This window comes from Cryptomeria japonica, chromosome 7 (genome assembly GCF_030272615.1).
Source record: "Cryptomeria japonica chromosome 7, Sugi_1.0, whole genome shotgun sequence".
In the NCBI taxonomy this organism is placed as follows: domain Eukaryota; kingdom Viridiplantae; phylum Streptophyta; class Pinopsida; order Cupressales; family Cupressaceae; genus Cryptomeria; species Cryptomeria japonica.
In genome coordinates this window covers 677,680,323-677,694,850 of record NC_081411.1, presented here as the reverse complement: position 1 = coordinate 677,694,850, position 14,528 = coordinate 677,680,323, and the positions used below count along the sequence as shown (strand labels likewise).

Sequence of the window (14,528 nt, the reverse complement as noted above, 5' to 3'; positions counted from 1 at the left end):
GAAAAAGAGAGAGAGCTTAGAGAGAAGAAAGAAAGTTATTGTTGTAGCAAGGTTGAGTAGTGAAAAAAGAATTTTGAACAATTGTTGTCCATTTGGCTATGAGATCAATAAAATATTGAAGTTATGGTGTTTTATTGCAGTACTTGTGGTTATCTTCATGATTGTTTATCTTTTTGAAGCACTCTCAGTCGAAATAGCATTTAGATTTTAAGTTTGAAGGGCGAATTGTTTTGCTTGACCTTTGATAAGATTCATATTCCAAACCACTAGCTTCTTACTGATTGTGAGGACGCCTTGTGTGGTCAACTGGAGACATTAAGATTGATTAAGAATTCAATCATTATTGGAAGTATTGATATGTATCTCTATGATAGTATCTATATCCTTGATGATTTGAAAAACTATTGAATCCCCTTAGAAGATCGCATCAATTCCAATAGAGTTGTAATTTCTTGGCGATACTGAAATTGGTAGAATTTTATCAAGTCTAGCCTTCATTGAGTCATTCTTAGGAATAGTTTAAGTATCTCTTCCTTGAAACCCTTACCTTTTAACATTTTTTTGAAAATCTGTTAGTGTTAGGAAAATCCTGTTCCTACATTTGGAAAGAAAGTAACACGGACAAGCTTTCTTTGAAAGTACGTAAGGCCCCTTGAAAAAACAGCATAGACAACGACCACTGGTGCTTATCCACACGTAGAGATCCTACAAAAAGAACCTTGAAGTCATCCTGATTGATCCTTTCGCGACATCTTCAGCATTCGGAGACTTTATTCAAGAGAGGATAAGATACCTCTAAAAATTTTATTCTGTGTTTGGTCGTGTACAAAATACACATCAACAATACCTTGGAGAGAAAAAATTCAAAAAAATTGGCTAAGTGTTGATAACTTGGGGACAAAATTTTCAAAAAATTTGGTTAAATGTTGATACCTTGGGGAGAAAAAATTCAAAAAATTGGCTAAGTGTTGATACCTTGGGGAATAAAATTTAAAATTTTGGTCAAGTGTCAAGGAAAATTCCCTAAGCAAGAAGTAAATCTGCCCAAGGAAGATGAACATGACAATTTGAATAAATATGGTGGAGAAGAATGGCAGGACATCCATGAAGTCTGTCGAAGACAAGTGGTTGGTAGACATGGCAACAAGAAGCTCAAGTCCACCCAAGGATGGCACAAACAAGTCAAAGTCCGCCTTGTCCCAAGCAACATGAAGACCACCTAGATGGATGTCCAAACATCATCCAAGTCCGCCTTCTCAACACTATCCATCATGAAGAGCAAATTCCGCCAAGAGGAACTTGTCCAATGGTCTTCAAACTCCACCCCTATGATGAATGTCCAAACTTCTCCAAAGTCCACAAGACATGTATAAGGAATGGCAGGATGTCTTCAAAGTCTGCCCTATGCATAATGTCCAAGACCCCTTGAAGTCTGCCCATGCTAAGTGTGGAAAGGGATTGTCAAAGTCAGCCAAGGATTAAAGCACAAGCAAAAGATAGCAAACAAACTTCAAACTCTGCCTTGGCAAAGCCTTTGCCAAGTCCGCCTTGTCCAAGGAGCCTCCAAATCCGCCCTCTAGGAGAAAATACAAAGACAAAACATAAATTGGCAAGGCACATTCTAAGTCCGCCCTTGTAAAAGCATAACAAAGTTGGCATCAAATCCAAGTCCACCATGTAGAAAAGCAAACATGTTGGGAAAAACATGTATCCAATGCACTTCAAGTCCACCATGGTCAATAAGAATAAAACATAAAATTGTCTAGACACCTCCAAAGTCCGCCCTTAAAGAGATTAAGAAAAGCAAGACATGGCTAGAGGTAGACAAGGAGAGGAATAAAAACATTAGAGCATGGCATAAAAAGAATTCGTCTAAGACACTTGCTTGAAGAATATAGGAAGGCAAGGAGGAATACAACACAAGTTGGCTAAGACATGATCAAAGTCCGCCTTCTTCTTGACATGACAAGACAACTCCACCTAGGCACAAGGAAGATGGCAAATGAAAGGTGAAATTCGCCCAACATGTTAAGAATGTACCATGGCATGACTTCTTCCAAGTTTGCACAAGGAAGGAAAGCAAGAGGTTTTGGCAAATAAAACATAGGCAAAGGATAAAAGAACATTATTCTCCAAACACCTTGAAAGTGTGATCAGACTTAAACGTTCCAATTTGTCCAGGCATAAATGGAATATGTGAAGATGCCTGAGCCAGGCATGAAAATTCGCCCAAAATTTGAAGATCAAACATAAAGATCAACCTGCCATGGTGAAATATAAAAAATGGCTAGAGAAAAAATAATTTTGAGAAAAATTGCACATGAAATCAAGGGTCGAACAAACGAACGGGTTGGAAAATAAAAGTTTGACACATGAAAAATGGCTAAGTGTGGAATTTTCCAATACCAAGAGAATCAAATTTTGACTGTGTTGGAGAGGAAACAGGAAGAAAGAAAAAGAATAAAGAGGAAAAGTAAAGAGGAGATGAATAAAATTCTTGTCTAAAGGTGGATTTTGTTCTATTTAGCACAAGCCAAATTCAGAATTGAGGGCAAAACCATAGGCAAAGTGTGTCTGAGCATAGAAATGGTCAAAATCTTGGCTAGATGCTGGTGGATCCACATGAAGGTGTCACAAAATAAAATTGACTAGCCAAAATTTGGCTAAGTATGGGAAATGCTTCACAGAAAAACTTCCAATTTTCCTTTATTGTGGCGAAGGCATAGGGGAATTCTTCTCCAAAATCCTAAGCACTTGAAAGAATTTCCAGACATCGAGAAAGAAAAGTCTTCAGACTTGGCAAAAATATGAAAAGAAATTCTGGATTTCTTGAAGGATTTCATCTCCTGAAGACAAACTCCCAATCAATATCAGATGGCGGCAAGAAGAGTATTCCAAACAAATTTCCAGACTTAGGCAGTTTTTTTGGAGAATTCAAGGAGGACACTCAACAGTTAGATTGTTCCAAGTCAACATATCCAGGTTCAACGAACCTGACTTATCCAGAAGCTTCTAGAAGGCACCTTCACAATGTAACAACCTTATATTTTATTATTGGTTTATATTTAGCAAGGACAAGTGTCCTCAGATGTAATTTTCTCATTGGTCGAAAAGTAGTTAGTTGTACCAAACCCTAATTAGGGTTTTATTTTGTAATCTCGACTGTTGATTTGAAATCAATCCTGGCCATTGAATTGTAATTGGGGAGCCTATAAATTGAGCTCACACCTCATTTGTAAATCATGGGAGCATGTTGCAAAACATGTTGAGATAAGCAATTGTTGCTTAGGATTGCCAAAATAATAAGTAATACATTGTTAGAATTGATGGCGATTATTTCCATTATTTCGGAGTCTGCATGGATCTTATCCCTCATCATAGTTTAGATTTTATTTCATGTACGCTAGATGAATGAAGGATTTGATAGTTTAGATTGGTGAAACTTTTGCTCATACTTTTGTTGGATGGATGATTTTCAATCAACGTGTAAAGTTAGCCTGAGCTTTGATGTGGATGCCTAACTTCTAGTTTGAATAATATTGTTCAATTGTTGGTATTATTCATAAGTGTGAAAATATTAAGCATAACCTTAGAAGATCGCACATGCTTTGCGTAGTTGTCCTAAGTGTGGTGAAACAAAGTGTAGTTATTAGTTTCACCCAGTCTTTACCATCTCTTGAATTCTTAGGAATAAATTAGAATTTCTAAACCCTTATCTCCTTTTCAGTTTTCTTGAAATCCATGATCCAAAACTCAGATGATAAATCTCCATTGTGAATTGAACGAGCCAAGCATAAGTCCCCCTTGTATTTCAGCATACATAACCAAGGTAGCTATCCAACACAAAGTCACCCATTCGCACATATAGACCTTGGAGTCGCCTTGTGGTCTCGCTCACAATCTTGGCACAAGTAGTGATTTTGTTCAAGAAAGGATAGAGTATCCTTGGATACTTTATTCTAATGTTCGGTATATGATAAACGTACACCAACAAGTCCCATTGCCAAGAATGAAGTATCATCACATGAAGATATTATATCACTGCTAGCACCATGTACCAAGGTTGCCATGTCCTGAGTATAAGAAGATATGTTGCTGCTGTCATAAAGGGAATAATCTGATTTATCCCCATACCTCCAATTGGTATTATCATCATCAAGGTATCCTTGCATACACTTGGCTGCCACATTTTTTGGGTTATCATTATTGGTAGGCTTCAACACAATTTGTTTACTTCCATGGGTAAACTCAAGCTCCATGTTGTCTTCTTCCTTAACCAAATATGCCTTCCAAGTGTGATCAAGGAATGATATTGTTATGAAACAAAGGCACAATGCCCAACCTTGCATGCAATGGGGTTCTTTAATTCTTATCGCATGCTCTTGCATAACAAGATGAATGAAACCATGTAAAAATGGGAGATGGTTAATCATCAACATGAGACCCACCTTAATTTTGTACCTTGCAAGTTTACCTTCATAGATGCTTTCATAGCCTGCTGCCCAAAGGTGTGTGATATACTGAAAACTCCCCTCATGAGCTGTCAAATTTATCACCTCAAGGCTGCTGTTATAAATTAGATCAGCAACTAAAGTGAAGTCAATGATGTATGTATACCCATGCATAAGAAAGAAACCCATCTCATACACCTTACCTATTGAGTAAATGCGTCTCCACACACTCCAATCCAACCCATAAACTAAGGTAGACCCAGATAAATCTGGAAATACAATGTATAACCACGTAGGACAGCCATGTGTCAACCATGAATCCATGAAAATTATGTCACAACCCAACCAATAAACAGCTGCATAAGCATATGAAATAGGCGATAAATCCTTAGTTGTATTGTAGTTGTCTCCCTTAATACCGGAAGTCAAACCATGAGTGGCTGATCCCCTAAACATGTCACCCATAAAATCATGATACACCTCAATAAAATTGTTAACATCAACTGAAAACTCAGACTTTTGGATGTTAGATAACCCTTGCTTCTCATCAGCCATGGAGCCATGTGAATCAAAATCCTATTATAGATGAAGCTTGGCTTGATGAGCCATCAACTGGGCATTCCTTGCCTTCACCTGCCAACCCTCTTCCATTCTTTGGAAGTGATTTAATGTTACTGTCCCAAAGTTTACAAATCCACTCCTCTCATAGGATGCATTATCACAAATATTATGTCTAACCTTTTCATCTTTTACCCCATTGATTGGAGAGCCCCATAGCACTTACTTTTTCATGAAAATAGGCAGCTAACACACAAGTATATAGAGATATAGTGCTACGGTCCTTAATAAGGGATTTAGGACTGACTGTACCCTTTCTTTCGGTGCCTTGTATGTCTTTAATACTAGAGTACACATGCATACACTTGGTGTCCCTAACTTGCAGCATTTCATGTCTTGAAGCCAAGTCATTATCATGATCCATCGAGGTATCACAAATTGATTCATGTCCTTCTTCAACTGCTGATATAAAATCAGATTGTTGGCAATTTGAAGTTTCAACCTGTTGATGTGTTTTTTATGCACATAAAAATAGAGAATAAATTACCAAAGTAATTTACCCTCTCTTGAACAAAATCACCTCAGATGCTAAGAATGAGATCAACTAAAATGATTCCAAGGTTTCTACATGTCAAGTCTTGACGAGTAGGTAAGTTCAGTAGTTGATGTGAATTGCTGCGTTTCACTTGGGGGCTTACGCAAATGTTTGGATTATCATGAATGATGCGGAATAGGTGTGCTGACAACTTAAGATTTATCAATAAGGCTCTAAATTTACTTCTTACTAAAAAAGGGGGAAAAAGAATAGGATTCAAGAAATCTATTCTAACACTAGGAATGTAGGAAATGATGAATGGATCTAGTGGAATCAAACTAGGCAAGGTCTCACAATCAGGTATTGACACAAGCTTAGTGCAATCGTCTAAGGTATACTTAAAGATTTTCAGACTATTACCATCAAACGTAGACTCCATCCAAGTTGATGCTTGTCAACGGATGCGTAATAGTTGAAGTTATGCTTACTTAAATTCCAGTTGACCACACAAGGCGCACTTACCAACGGCAAGAGGCTAGTGGTATGGATTAAGGATTCCACACAAATAAATTCAACAAATCTTCCACTCAATCTAATATACATGAAAATAAATTCTAATCTAAATTCTAATCTAACTTGCAGGAATTGAGAACCATAAATGCAAATACAACATTTGAAGAGCAAAATCACCAACAATTGAACAATGATTAGGATTCAAATAGCTGCAGCATATACCAACAATTCTAGAAAAACTCTCTCTTACAAATGAGAGACAAAGGGGCATATATAGAGTCTCTTACAAAATGGATGGCCCAGATTAACGGCCAAGATCATGCCAACAAAACCCTAGAATTACCCTAATTAGGGTTACATCCAAAATGGCACCACCAACATACGACCCAATGAAAAGATACCTAGTCATCATATAGGGAATCTTCTAGAAGATTTCTCCCTGCATCTCTCTCTCTCCTAGCATACTCCAAGAATCTAGCCAATACTGAATCTAATTCCTCCATGGAAATGCTAGGCAAGGTATTCTGTTGTAAATCAATCACGTCCAATGAATCCGAGCAAGCATTCAAAGTGTTCTCCCATTTTGGCATGAGCTTCTGCGAATTATGAACATGAATCAACAAAGAGACCAAGTCATCTATCTGAATCTTCTTCAAAGAGTCCAACTGGCAAAAATACATAAATTTCATCTTGTCCCTTAATTCGGCTAAGTGTAAACCACTAGCATTACTAACATTAACACCCAATAATTCCTCAATCGAGGCAAGGATCTTCATCTGAATGTCCTGAATTAATCCTTCCATCTCTATACAACTCGATTAGGCGTTCTCATAAGCTGATTTCTTCAAGGCTAATGCACAATACCAGCCATGGAAATCATATATGTCTCCACTGTGCACAATGTTCTCGCTGACCAAGGTGGAATTAGGAACCTTCTTCAATGCCAGGAGGCATGGAATAGTCTTGTCCTGAATAGGCCGGAATTCTTCCCAAACTCCCTCCAAATACTGGATTCTGAATACGAGTGTTGTTGTCTTATCATATGCATGGACAAACTGAGTAAGGAAACCATCTGCCTGCGTTCTTGTGCTTTCAATCCATTTTTCCACCTCTGGGTGTGTACCTCTCGCTACCTCGCAGTGTAAATGTATTCCATGGTCAACTGCAATAGGGGAAATAAAGGTGGGATCTCCACGCCTTGTCCCTGCAATATACTCTCTCAGTCTAATGTTTTCTCCTCTGTACCTTTCATTCTCCCCACCCGCTCTGTCTAACCTTGCATTGATTGCCTGGAGGTTGTCACCAATCTCCTGGAATTCTTGCTCTGTGGATGTACGACCAAGGGCGACTGAAGTGATCTGTAAATCCATAGGAATAGCAATGTCCACTGTCACGCCTGCAATAGGAACAGCAATCTGCGCAATCCGCATTCCTGTCTCATCTCTAGCTATGTGTGACAAAATCTCCACTCTCTTGGGCTCCTTCTTCTTAGCACTCCTAGCTAGGTAGTCATCCATATCATCAATAGGTTGTACCTCTATCATTTGTTTGCTTTTCTCCATTCTTCTTCTCAGCCATTTAGGAATAGCGGCCATTTCCATACAATCATCAAGACATACTTCTTGATCAAGTCCTTTCAATGCCGAGATAACATCCTCATTGTCATTAGGATTATCCCTGGTCCAATCATATACCTCATTTCCCAAACTAACTTCCAAAAGGACAGTAGGGGATTCCGGCTGATCATTATTCTCATCAAGAGGTGCAGATGTTGTTGTGGCATGGAATTCCTGAATATTCTCTGGTAGTATCACTATGTTGGAACACTGTTGAGTCTCCTTATTCTGTTTTGTTACTTCAATCACTTCGATTGATGAGACACTCGGAGGGGGTGAAGGAATGACAAGTGGAGTCACAGTCTTCTGTTTCTTCTTCACATCCTCAATCTTCTTCCCTCTGGCCTTGACTTCTCCTGGCTTGTTCTTCCTTCTCTTGGGAGCTTGACTCTCTTCGTCTGCATGAATCCTGACATCACTGACAATCCTCTGATCATCCTCGGAAGTAGACTCTTCCGGCTTCATCTTTTCATAAGTGAAGGGAACACCCATGTCAACTAACTTATTCATTTATATATCCACCCATAGGCGAGAGAAATTCAAGACCTCTCTCATCAATATATTCAAGTCAATCTCTTCTGACTCTGACCAATTAGGCAATAGGATTGCCTTCTTCATTTCACTCTCATACTATGGATGTGTATGATCTCTATCATCTAATACCTGATCAGGAATGAGGAAAAGTCCACACTTCCTCAAGAAATCGACTGACATTCTGGACCACATTCTTCATTTCACTGCTTGCTCGTCCATCAGGTTAGCCCAATAATCTTCTATGTCAATCTTATGAGTGAACTTCTCTCCTCTGATCCTTCCGACCTTCTTGTCTGGATCAAATCTTTCTCTCTTCTTATATGTAGCAAATCGATAGAATGCAAGCTCCTCACTCGCAATGCTGGCGGCTATGGCGGACTGGCAAACCTCTGACGTCTTCCCAACTAAAATAGGGAATGTCATTTATGTCCTGTGCTTCTCTCTCTGGATAACATCGAACTCTAGAAGCTGTCTCACCACTTCCAACAATATCATTCTATCGCTTGGATACCTAGGAAGTCTGTAGGGTTCAGATTGAAACCCATGAATCCTGAGGTATGTGAAAGTGGGAAACTGTATATACCATGATCCATACTTTTCTATTAACTTTGTTGCCTCCTTGGACAATCTTCTGTGGATTCCGCCTTGCAGCATCCATGTGATGTACATAATGAATGCATCATTCACTCTCTTATAGTCTTCAATTCTATGCATGCTCAGCTAGGGGTAGCATTCATAACTCTTAAATTGTCCTTGCCCATTCCCGACTTCAACTTTGCATATTAATCCTCTGTATGAAACAAATCGTGCAAGCAGGTACACCAGGTAAGAAGTCATGGCGAATGACTTGGACCGCTCTACATTCCTCAGCTGAAAATCCAGATTGTCACTTATAATCTTGGACCAATTCACTAGAGTTCCTCTAAGACAATCCTGGATGAGGTAGAACATCCATCCATCAAATATTGCTCCCTGTGGCATCCCCATCACTCTGTTGAGTAGGAATATCAAATCACTATATTCCTCCTTGAAATCTATGCACATAAGTGTCTTGGGAGCCTTGGAATGATGAGACCTAGGCTCAATCATCCACTCTTTGTTAATTAAATTCTTGCATAACCATCTTCTTCGTGTATCTTTCTGCATAATCCTCCTTGGTCACATCCTTCATGTTTGTTCCACGTGGAATTCCGAACACCTCAGCAATGGCATCCTCAGCAAGGTAGGCGATGACAACGCCTTTAGGACTCTTGATAATTCTCGTGAGCGGATCGTAACATCGTGCACATTCCAGGATAAGCTCACCGCACTGTATGAACTGTGGAAATCCAGCGGCATGGAAAATGCCACTCTTCATAATATTCGCATATGCTGGGGAAGGAACCCGATCTCTGACTCCGAACATCCGACGCTGCATCTGGTCGAAGTCCAGGAAATGCATGTTTGTATCAGTGATCTCCTTCCATCTGGATGAAATCTTAAACTCTGGATAAAATCCAGTCTTCAACAGTTCTTTTCTTTCCTTGTATCCTGACTTCAACATCGCACCTATACGAAGCTCGAAGTTAGACTTAGCAAAATATTCGTAATAAAATTCCTGACTTTCTAAAGATTTAGCTAGTTCAAAGCATGGAGTCAGGAAAATAATCGATACACTTGGTAAATTTTAGCAATTAAGTTCAAAGTGTGACAACACTAAGGCATGGAAGCCTTCCATTAAATTCATTTAATACCTCCTTACGCTTAGAAAATATGCAAGCTAAAATGCAAAGGAGTATACTGGATTGATGATGACTAAGGAAAGGTGTGAAAGGTTGTGTTTTCACACAATGAATGTCTAAAGACACCTTCCGCAGTCAACAATGGAGGTCAAAATTCTGAAGACAACCTGAAAATTAGACTTTTAAAACATGTTGCAATCTTCAAAATGTGCATAATTTAGTTTTCTGAGGTCAAGTCTGAAAATCGGATACTTCAAACTTACCAACACCTTGCAAAGTGGTTTAAATCCCTGAAAATGATGAAAAATTGCTAAGGAAACAGCCCCAAGCAAATTCGCCAAAACTGGTTAAGTGGCTGGAAATGAAAATTTCTGAAGACAACGGCCTAACAATGGAGTTTCAGACCTGCAACAGCGATAATATGGTCTAAAAAATGCACAGAAAACTCTATAAAATACCTCCAAATCCTAAATGTTTAAGTTGGAATTGGCTGGGCAATAAAAACTTAAGTCTGAAAATTAATGGCAACCATTAATGGAGGTCAAAATCTGAAGCAAACCTCAGATTTGAAGCGAATCAGCAGGTTGGAAATGATAGCAGCCAACAAGCATGCACAAAAATCATCAAAATGTGGCACCAAATCACCTCCTTAGCAAAATCGAATTTTCCCAACTACGGCGCCAAACTGAAATCTGAAGATTGATGTCAATGGCAGCCTTAATCTGCAGTAGCAAGGATGGCAGCAATTTGAAAAATCGCCCAAGTTGGGATTGGATACCCCAAACACAAAAAATCGCCTTCCTTAGCAAAAATCGAAATTTTCAGAATTCTGAAAAATGTTGTTAATGGCAGCAATCTGCAGCAATGAAGATCTGAACAGCAAGCAAAAATGGTGGAGGAAAAATCGCCCAAGTCTTCAATCATGAAATTGCCAATTTTCACCAAAAATGCTAAAGTTTGAAAAAATCGCCAAATTTAGCAAAATTGAAATTCTGAAACTGGTCTTTAATGGCAGCCAAGAGGAATAGATCAGCAAGCTGGAAAAAATGGAGGAAAATAAATTCTCAATCCCACACTTCACAAAAACGCCTTGCTAAAAATTCGCCCAACTTGGAGAAAAATCGCTTTCATGGAGACACCTGGCAGATTTAATAATAAAATAATGCTAAGTCTCCTCTCATATACTTGCTTTCACCTCTCTCTTTCACCACACAAGCAATGTGGGATAAAGCACTTGTATAAATACTTGCTTGGTGAAAACCTAACTTGCTTCTAGAAGGATCAAATATTAATTATTTGCAAGTTATTAAATTTGCTTTTAAATTTTAAATAATCATTAATAATTATTTAAAAGCAATTAAATGGGGCTTATCTATTAAAATATTGCAAATTAAATCCAAAATAAGCCTCCAAGGGAAAATCGATTTGGGTTGGGATTGAAAAATCCCTTCAAAAAACACTAAAATCGTCAAAAATTCCCCATAAGGAAAATTCGACCCATGCTTGGATAAAAATCCATGCATAACTACATCAAAATGCACACAAAAAACTTCCCAGGGGAAATTCGATGTGAGTTTGGACAAAAATCCAGACAAAATCCACTCTAGTTTGCAAAAATCACCCCAAGGGGAAATTCGATATAGGTCTGGATAAAAATCCACACTCAAAAACTCACTTAACTTGGAAAAAACCTCCTTGGTGGAATTTCGACCTCAGTCTGGATGAGAATCCGGACTCAAAACTCTTCAAAAATATTCCCAGTGGAAAATCGATCCCTGTCTGGATGAAAATCTGGACAAAAATCCTTACAAATGTTCTCAGAGGAAATTCGATCCCTATCTGGATGGAAATCCGGACAAAAATCCTCACTTAGTTGTCACAAAAATCCTGGTGGAAAATCGATCCAGGCATGAAATTATCCTTAACGTTGTCCGCACTCCTGGTGGAAAATCGATGGCAGTCTGGATAAATCCTGACACTCAGCCAAATTTTAACACTTCCAGGGGAAATTCGACCCAGGTATGGATAAACAGTGGGGGAAAATAGTAGCCAGTATGGATTTCAGGGGAAACCCATGTGTAGTATGGATTTTGAGTGGGGGAATGGGTTGGGTAGTCCGGAATAACTCAAAATCACTTAGAAACATTGAATTTACACTAGACTTAGGCTAATTTTCCAAAATATGAGCGAGACGCTAGGAAAATATTGGAATAAAGTGCGAAACCAATTTAAATAATACCTTAGGAGCAAGAAAACAACTCCAAAAGGTCTGCGAATACCTTGGCACTTTAAAATCACTGATGCGCGTGTTTAAAAACACGTTGACGCTCAAATGGTCAAACGCTTAGCAAAACTTAAGATCATTAAAAATATCATCTTTTGCAACTTGATCCTAACACTTCAAAAACCCTAGACGGCACTAGGCATGATCAAAACTCCAAGACTCGGGCACGGGAAACGCAAAATTGCCCACTAAGCAGTCAAAACCCTAACCTAACAACGTAGGAAGCTAGCAAAGAGGGGGTCCCCGTTAGCAATGGGGCGATGTGTGAAAAGGTCACAACACAACCTTTACCTCATTCTTGTCAATCCACTCACTAATGTCTACCATGCTACATTTCTTGTCACCACTATCCCTCTTGGATTTGTGCCCATGTGATGTCACAATATTACTATCCCGACTCAAAGAGCCAGAATTATGCTCATACCTTTCCAAGGTGTCTTTATTGCTCTTTCTTGTATCTTTGTTGAAGGAAGATGGTTCTTCCATGAGTGCTGGCCTATGAGGTGTGACCTGCTGCAAGTAACATAAATTTCTAGCTGCAAACTAGCCAACTCCATGGTATAGTATGCAAAACAAACCAAACATTATCAAATTGTAAGATCTTATTATTAGAGAATCTCTTAGTCTCTATAGTCAGTTGTCTGAGACAAAATGCCACATATGATTTTAGCAATTGTTCTTTCATTGTGGATGATGCATGTTCAATGAAAACGGAATCGATAGTGTTTCCTTCTACACAAATAGGTATAATACTAGTGGCTGGTCCACCAAGTGTGTCCATTATCATCATAGTTTTGAACCTTGAAAGAACTCTCTAAAAGAGGAAACTCATGATCCTCATGACGCAAACTAATAAACATTCTGAATTTTCTGAATTATATCCCTTCTCTTGTTCGAACACAACATGTTCTTCTTGTTTGTTTACCTCAAGAAGATCTTCCTTTGCATGCTCCACTTGCATACATTCTTCTCTTGGAAGAAATAATGATCTAATGTATGATTCCCTTTATTTACTTGCATTATCTAGCTGGTTGCATAGTTCCTTGACCTCTTGTAGGTGTTGTCTTGCTTAGGCAGCAAGCATCTTTGCCTTCTTAGCTCTTTGTAACCACCCATCACACATATCTTGTGTTCTTTTAACATCTTCCATGGTATGATGTACAAGGTTAGAACCTTTGTGGCTTGAATCCACAATATATACTTCATATTTGACTCCCAAATCTAGAGTGACATGTTCTGATTTTTCTTCATGTGTAGGAATTTTGTCATCATTGGGATCAATTATCACACTAGAAGATGCATTGTGATTACTGTTGTGACCTTTTCACACATCGCCCCATTGCTAACGGGGACCCCCTCTTTGCCAACTTCCTGCGTTGTTAGGTTAGGGTTTTGGCTTCTTAGTGGGCAAATTTGTGTTTCCTGTGCCCGAGTCTCGGAGTTTTGATCATGCCTAGTGCCGTCTAGGGTTTTTGAAGTGTTAGGATCAAGTTGCAAAAGATGATATTTTTTATGATCCTAAGTTTTGCTAAGTGTTAGACCTATTGAATGTTAACGTGTTTTTAAACACGCGCATCAATGATTCTAAAGTGCCAAGGTATTCACAGACCTTTTGGAGTTGTTTTCTCACTCCTAAGATAATATTTAAGTTGGTTTCGCACTTTATTCCAATATTTTCCTAGCGTTTCGCTCATATTTTTGGAAAATTAGTATAAGTCCAATTAAATTTAAAGTCGTTGAGTGATTTTGAGTGGTTAAAATGATAGAAATCCTAAGGGAAATTCATATTCCAAGGGTTAAAGGGTCAAAATCCATGCTAGAGGTGTTTTTCCCCTCACATTCCAGACTACACAACCCATTCCCCCACTCAAAATACATACTACACATGGGTTTCCCCTGAAATCCATACTGGCTACTAATTTCCCCCACTATTTATCCACACCTGAGTCGAATTTCCCCTGGAGATGCTAAAATTTGGCTAAGCGTCAAGATTTATCCAGACTGCCATCGATTTTCCACCGGGAGTGCGGACTGGAGTGCGGACTGGAATGCAAGGATAATTCCATGCCTGGGTCAATTTTCCACCAGGATTTTTGTGACAACTAAGTAAGGATTTTTGTCCGGATTTTTATCCAAATAGGGATCGATTTTCCCCTAAGCATTTTTGTAAGGATTTTTGTCTGGATTTTCATCCAAACAGGGATCGATTTTCCACTGGGAACATTATGAAGAGTTTTGAGTCCGGATTTTTATCCAGACTGAGGTCGAATTTCCACCAGGGAGGTATTTTTTCAAGCTAAGTGAGTTTTGAGTGTG

General features: G+C 38.8%; 1 protein-coding gene across 5 annotated transcripts in view; it reads right to left on the bottom strand.

Moving 5' to 3' along the window:
* The window catches only part of LOC131040382 (probable pre-mRNA-splicing factor ATP-dependent RNA helicase DEAH9), a 229,780-nt gene that overhangs the window by 177,638 nt on the left and 37,614 nt on the right, over positions 1-14,528 (bottom strand). The window lies entirely within an intron of this gene.